Source organism: Xiphophorus couchianus, chromosome 2 (assembly GCF_001444195.1).
Source record: "Xiphophorus couchianus chromosome 2, X_couchianus-1.0, whole genome shotgun sequence".
Classification (NCBI taxonomy): domain Eukaryota; kingdom Metazoa; phylum Chordata; class Actinopteri; order Cyprinodontiformes; family Poeciliidae; genus Xiphophorus; species Xiphophorus couchianus.
The window spans coordinates 29,583,182-29,591,096 of NC_040229.1; the positions used below are offsets into that span (position 1 = coordinate 29,583,182).

At 38.9% G+C, this 7,915-nt stretch overlaps 1 long non-coding RNA gene across 1 annotated transcript; it reads left to right on the forward strand.

Annotated features, from left to right (window-relative positions):
- The first annotated feature begins 2,364 nt into the window (after nucleotides 1–2,364).
- On the forward strand, nucleotides 2,365–3,891 carry LOC114151286 (uncharacterized). Its single transcript, XR_003596912.1, has 2 exons — nucleotides 2,365–2,813; nucleotides 3,335–3,891. It is a non-coding gene; the product is annotated as an uncharacterized LOC114151286 (long non-coding RNA).
- Nucleotides 3,892–7,915: the final 4,024 nt, after the last annotated feature.

Below are 7,915 nucleotides of genomic sequence, written 5' to 3' on the forward strand. Positions count from 1 at the left end.
AAGAAAAACAGATTAAGATTTATGTGTGTGAAAACATTAGTCAGAGCACAGACTGCGAAAATCCAATTTAAACATAGCATTTAAATGAATAATTCAATGTAGACCCATTGTTACTTTGAAGTTTGATGAAATTAAGATGGACGATTTCCAGAATTTTATTTAATTGATCTTTACAATAAAAAATAATCTTCATAGAGGCTGTGTAAAAGTATTTGCCCCTTTACAGATTTCTTGCGTTATATTGTATTTTATTTTGTTGACACACTTGAATGTTTCGTACCATTAAACAAAGTTCCTGGACTCAGGAATTGGTTGGACTAATTGTGGTGGACTGGTCACTCCTGGGAAGTTTTACAAACCATTTCATGTTTTCTATTTGAGATCTTTGAGCATACTTTGTGTTGTCAGACAGGTTAGATCACATTAGCTGAACTTCCATACTGCTTCTCTAGTCGCACCAAACGCACTTTAAAGGCTCATCCTGGCTAAGTGTCTTGCCCAAGGCCGTATTGATCTGGGAATGGGAGGAAGCTAAAAATAAGCCCACAATTTCCCAAATTGCAACATGACTACACTTCCCACTGAGCCACATGAATCTATTAAAGTGTTGACAGACACTTTATCCCGATAAAGTAAAGTAATAAGTATGAGCTAAATCATATTGCTGGGTTTTATGCAAAACCCGGCATAAATCAGGGCCGGGTTTTACAGGTAAAACTAAATAAAAAAATTTTGGTTGACCACACTTTTTTCAAAGTCATCCTCATGCATGACAATGCACCATCTCATGCTGCAAGGAATACCACTGTGTCATTGGCTGCTATGGGCGTAAAAGGGGAGAAACTCATGGTGTGGTCACCATCCTCCTCTGACCTCTGACCTATTGAGAACCTTTGGAGTTTCCTCAAGCAGAAGATCTGAATGCAGTTCATATCAAACCAGCAGCTCTGGGAAGATTTTCTGACATCCTGCAAAGAAATTCAAGCAGAAACTTTCCACAAACTCACAAGTTCAGTGGATCAAGAATTATGCAGGTGATATCAAAGAAGGTTCTATGTTAACATGTAACTCGCTCTGTTAAGATGTTTTTGATTAAAATAGCTTTTGATTTTAGTACATGTGACCATTTAATGCTGCACATTCAAAGAATGACCGTTTGCAGTTCTTTATAATCCATAAAATGTTTAGAAAATTTGCTGTGCATAATAATTTGGAACATTTTGCATTTTGAGTTTTTTATTTTTGAAAAAAATACTGTTCTCATGGGGAGCTTTGTTCAGTAAAATTTGATTTATACTGTAATAGTTAATGACTTGAAAATTATACTGACCATCATTTGCATTGACCATTTAAGAAAATCTGAGAAAATATCACTTGCACAATAATTTGGTACACGGTGTACTGTAGCTTGCTTGGTTTGGGTGCTTTTGGTTTTTTGTTGTTGTCTGTTTCTTTTAGTAAAAATCCCCATTTGTGTCAGAAACCTTTTGAGACCCAAGGTTAACAGTAATCAACAGCTGAATGGCGTCTCTGACCACATTTGTTTTACTTTTTAAAAAAATTTTTATTAATGTGCTTTCTACATGTAAAGCTCTGAACAATCAAGCTCCATCGTACATCTGATTGTTCAAAATGTTCCTATCAGAGCACTACCCTCTCAAAAAGGTTTGGAAAAGTAAATTGGGTCTAATTTAGAGCGGGCATCTATCACCCTGTCTACTCTTAAGACTATTCCTAAAACTTTTCTTTTTGATGGACTCCATAGTTAAACTAACAACTACAAACTGCTTAAAAAACCCCCAAATCAAACTACAAAACTGATTTAAAAAGACCTAAAAGAACAAATATTATTTGGTGACAAAAGATAGAGAGACTGTTTAATAACTGCAAATACTTCATGAATTCATAATTAAGCTATTCAGTAAGTGAAAAGACTTACAAATACAGGCTTTTGATAACTAATAATACCTACAAAGGCCGAAGCACACATTCAGAAAATGTAAAAAATATCCATCTGCATGTTTCTGACAGGGCTGACTTTCTCCTTTTATCTGTGGTAATTATAAAGATCGCTGATATTTGACAACATCCTCTTGTGTTTTTGCTTCTTATTTATTCCATTACACTTGACCGCAGCTTCTAAACCGATCGACCCTCACAGTGCAGAGCGTCAGGTCCAGGTAGGAAGCTCTTCAGACAAAAACCCAGGCGAGTCTCACAGCATCAGTGACCGCGAAACCAACCGCCGCCTCGATGAGTTTCAGTCGCCCTCGCCGGTTGCCGTGGCAACAGTTAGTCAGGAGGGATGGTCAGCAAGTGAAAGGCTTCCTCAACCGTCGGGCGATGACACAGACGGAGGTCTGTGTCATCGCCCGACGGTTGAGGAAGCCTTTCACGTTCGGTAGGCTGAATTAAAAGACATACCTGCGAGACGGCGTGAGCTTACGAAAAACAAACAGTGAGTAATAAAACAACAATCCGAGCCATGTCACACCGCGGGGGAAAAAAGAAAGAAAGAAAAAAAAAACCCACAGGCTTTCATTAGCTTTGTCAAAACAGAAACCAGGAATCAAGGGGCATTTTTATATGAACTGGTTAGACGTCTTCAGCCGAGCTGAGTCATTTCTTATGCCATAGTGAGAAACCCAACAGCGTTCAATATTTGTACATGTTTGTTCCTAAAAATCAGACGTGCTGTTTCTAAAGCGAAATATCTCTGGAATATATTCCTCCTGGGCTGGAAAACCTGCTCAGTGTTTCCAGAGGCCGAACAAGAGGCCGATGCTGTGACATCATTTCTGTCGCAGTGCGAGGTAAACCTTTCTCATTAGAGCTTTGGTATTCTTTGGACACGTTTAATGTTTTTCAAATTTACATTCTGAAAACACACATTCTTGAAGTTAATAAAAGGAGTCTGGCCACATGCTAAAAATGATGATGGAGTATTAGGATCATATTAAGAAAGAATACAGGAAAAAAGTCAGAAAATGACAAGAATAGAGTCATAATATGATGGGAGTAAAGTCGTAATAACATGAATAAAGTTGAAGTAATACGAGAGTAAAGTCATAGTACTACCATATTAAAATCATAATATTATGACTTTATTCTCATATTATTTCAATGTTAGGACATTATTAGAATTTTCTTATTTTCATTTTCTTAGCGTTTTCCTAATACTCTGTCATAAAAAAAAAAATCACTAATTTGTTCAAAACTTAATTTACATTTAAACATCAAATGCTCCAAAGTTGTTGGTGTTGTTTGCTCTTTTTTTTTTTTTTTTAACTCAAAGCAACTTCTGAATTGAAACTTTTTTTCATGTATCCATAAGGCGGTCTCATGCTCCACCCTGTCGGTCATCGTGCTTTACGATGGGAGAAGATGTGGCCTCTACTTTTCCTACGTCTTCGGGAAAGCGCATTATAGGACATATTTTACTGTTCAGTGATGTCACTTGCAGGCAGAAGTGACACAGTTGGACCATTACACAATCTGCTCCTGAATCTGGGTCAGCAGAGGCGTCGTATTTTTACTCACTGTACACACAGTGGGTCCGTGTCCCTCGCCGGTGATGAATGGTCCTTGGAGCAGCAGGTTCCATTGTACCTGCACATGCAGAAAGGGGGGCCCGGGTCCCTCCTGTGATCCGGTGTCCCGCTGTCTCAGGTTTCCTTCAGGGAACCCCTCGTAGCCTCCGGTTTGGCAAACATTATGCTGGACTTCCTGTCTCTGGCAGAAGTATGGCTGGAGGCCCTCTCTGGGGACAGAATGACTATTGTCCTCGGCTTTTTTGCTTTCCCCTCCTTTCCTTCTGGCTTGCCCGTCCTCGTTCTCTGGACCAGGGACGCCTGCAGGTGAGCGTCAGAAATGATGCTCAAAGGCGTGAGGGGGAAAAAAAAACAACAATCGTTTCAGGAGATATAAGGCGTTTTGTTTCCGTTTTGTTAGCTAATTTGCAGCAAATGTTTCAATACTTCTCCAAACAAAAATGCAAATAGAACTTCATTTTTGCCTACTGTATGGGCTGACATCATAAAGTAAATGTGTTACTATGCAAAATCTTAATTTATTTGAATTGTGCATATTTAAGATTTTTTTTTTTTATTGCAGTCAATGTCATATGTTTTTGTGTTTGTTTTTAATTTTATGTCAAGTTTTGCCATTTTAATTCCACAGCGGCACCTTTTGAAAAACAACCACAAGGTATTAAACTCTTTTCACCAATTTGCTGTATTAGATATGATTATTATGTCATTGGTCAGATGCAATATTCTAATCTTAAATGTGTTTTCGTTAGACAACCATAACAGAAATAAGGGCTCAAATACATCAGTCTGAGTGTAACTATTCTGTAACGTTTCACTTAGTGAATTTAGTTACTTAAATGAAGTTTTCAATAACAGTGTAATTTTTTTGAGATGCACCTGTATTATCTTGTACATATTTATTTAGTCACAATAGTTCCCTGCTCACCACAAGCAAATATCCTCCAGTAATTACTTAACAATTAAAGAATCAGAGTTTGGGGCAAAGATTATTTTGATGAAAAGTGTTTCGCATTTAGCACTGAACATTCCCACAGGCTGGTTGACAGCAGCGTGTTGCTTTCAGATTCGGGTCGAAGCTGCTTCTTCTGGCTTCTTTCACGCAAGAAAAAGGTTGTCATGTTTTTCTTGGCGCACAAAAACAGCAGGATTCCCGCGGGACTCCTGGAAAAAGAAAGGCGAAACCCAAGATGGGCCCTCGTTAGCTTAGCTCACGTTAAAGTCTACTTACTCTAAAAGGGCAGGAGGGAAAAGAAGCAAAGGAGACGAATAAATTCCCTGCAGCAGAGAGAGGTCAGCTCTCCTGGGAGGCGTTTCCACTGTTATCTTGGTGGAAAGTGTGTAAGGAAAGCTTTTTATTTATTATAATTTTTTACCTATAGCTTAAGAGTGAAAACTCCCATCCATGACTGCCTAAATGGACGTCGTTATGACAAAATGGGCTACCTCTAACATGCTCTGCCTCTCTCTCTCAAACACACACAAGGCATTAACCTTGCAATGGTCGGACCCCCTCCTCTGCTTTCTGCCTTTTGTTTGGTGGTGCAGATCAATTTCCTGCGGCTTGACCAGACAACAGCAGGCGAGCTGCGTCGCCTCACGCCCCCGTCACGATGTCACAGAGCGGGTTAACAGTGTTTCCTATACATCGGTGTGTATAGGCTCGAGGTTTCGCCCCGGAGCAGCAGCTGTGGTTTGCGTGGTTTCACATGTCAAGCCTCCACATCGGCCGCCATCGCAAAGGCTTTCATGTCGGCTACTGTACGGTGACCCGTACAGCGGTTCCGGTGTCAGGTCTGATCACAGCGAAGTGCATCTATTTTGGATTTTATTGGAAGATGTGGGCTAGGATCTAATATGATTTGCAATTCTTTTTTTCTTTGAGATATATTTTGAAGCTTTTTATAATCCAAACTTTTTTTTTTTTTTGATTTAATACATTGATTTAGGATTCTGATACGTATGGAAGCTCAGGATGCCAACACTTTAATACAAACAGATTTAGCGACCCCCTTAGGGTCATTTGTTAAGCTGCCCCTTACAGCCAGAAGACACATTGTAAACAATTAAGGTTTAGTCTGACTTCACGTCGGGCAATGTGTGGAAATGGTTATGTCTGTTTTTATGCAGTGGATGTAAATATCTGGTGGGTTGTTAATGGCTGCATATCTGAAGCACAACCATTTTGTACTTTGAGTTTCAGGTTAATGCTGAAGTATTTTCTGGTCTGCAGTGTGTGGAGAAATTCCCACACACCCACAGCCTGTGGAAAAGTCTTTCATGAAGAAAGTCCATAGATGGTGGCTTTGCAAATAATTTGAGCTGAAAAGTAAGCCAGGACAGATTTTGCCCCTTTATGTCCATTAGATATAGCAAGGAAACAGCAGAAATAATAATAATAATTCATTCTGCAGTGTTTTTGTACTTTTTCTGCCTGGTTAAAGGATTTTGTTGCAAACACGCTGCCTCACACCGACGCCACAGACTGAGAATAAGACGGCCAGAGCCTCTCGTTCATCTGTTTTACCTGGACTTGATCCCTGAGGCCGTGTTTGTGTTTACATGTACCTGAGCAGAACTGATTGTCTGAGGTTTTGCCTCACTTATCAAGCCTGAGCTGTTACCACAGATGCAGAAATACCAGGAGGTTTAGCATTGATAGAAGTAACGCTGCAGCGCACTATAAAATGTGAGATTCAAGGTCAGATTATTATTTTAATTTAAGCCCAACAATCGCTTCATCCCTTTTGTTTCGATGATTTGAACTTGATGAAATTAATACTGGCATGTGTTTTCATCTTGTTATGAGCCTGAGGAAATATTTTCTCTTGTCTTTTATGGCCAATAAGCGGCTTGTTTCCAGAATATTGAAATTATTAAAGTGGAATGAGAAACCAAAAAGCAAAAATTAGTTGTTTTTTTTCTTTTTCTGGGACCTTTGCCATCAAGTTTCTTTTTACTCATAAAAAAATATTGACTGGTTTAATTTTTTTCTTCTGTCTTCTTTCATTTTTGTTTCCAGCTAACAGCCACGTTTCCTCTGTTTCTAACAGCCAGACAGATACTATCGCTCTGTGGTGAGACTACACCGCCTAAAATGTTTACATCAAACCAGCTACATGAAGTTTCATTGTCTCTAAAGATGTTTGTCTGTAATTTATGGAAACATAACCAGGAGCTTAAAGTAAAGACGTGTGTAAAAAGAAAACAATTAAAAACGAATGAAAAAAAAAACACATCAATGTAAGAAATGTCACCTTTAATTCAAGAAGATCATTGGTTTCTTTCCTCTTTTATAACCCCTAGTGATATAATCTCACACATAGACCTGGAGTTACACAGAAATGGTTTTAAGACAACAATGTGGATGTTCTGTAGTGGCCTAGTCAAAGGCCAGGCCTCTGGAACAGTTTTGTGAGAAAGAATGGAAGAAAACTGCAGCGTTCAGATATGCAGGTCTGACTGAGATCGACCCACATGGACTGCATGCTGTGATGGAAGCTAAAGGTGAATCTACTAAATACTGACATGAAGGGGTGAATACGTACGCAGTCAGTTACATTATGTTACATATTTCTATTTAACTGTCATTGTTTATTTAAAAAAAAAAACAGTTTTTATTGTTTTTGTCAAAAAAAGCCAAATTACATTGATTGATCTGTGAAAGCAGTAAAAGGGTAAAACATACAGAGGGATGAACGATACATCAGCACTAACATCGGTATCGGCTGATATTAGCGATTTTTTTTAACACGTTGGTATTGGCTCCGATAAACAAAACTGGGCAGATATTAACAACCGATTCATACTTCCATCCTGTTGCATCTGGTTCTGGAGAGGCGGTAGGTCATGTGACAGTAGCCGTGTTTTCATTCACCATATAACTGTGGAAATTGGAATTACAAAAATAAATCTGCTTCATAGAAAGACGGCAATTGCGAAATTCTGTTTTTTCAACGTTAGCAGAATACCAACAAAGTTTTGCAAACATTTGTAGCGGAAATGCAGCTACTGATAGTGATGCATTGTGGGGAGTTTTGAAGTCACTGTTGTGGGCTTTTCTTATTATTTTTCTAAGGTGTTGAAAGTGTAGTGAAATGCATATAATATTGGTAAATAACAGTTATTGGCCATAACGGTAACACTAGTAACAGATATCGGTATTAGCCGATATCCGATGTTCATATCGGTGCTTATTACAGGCAATGCAGTCGTTATCGTGAAGCATAATTATTCACAACCCATGGCCAAAGCAACACGGAAAGTCGTCACCAGACACAAAATCAACCTCCTTCCATGTGAGTCCCTAGAACCACAAAATCCACCAGAAAAGCTGCGGGATGCAACTCTAGTCCGCATCTGAAACT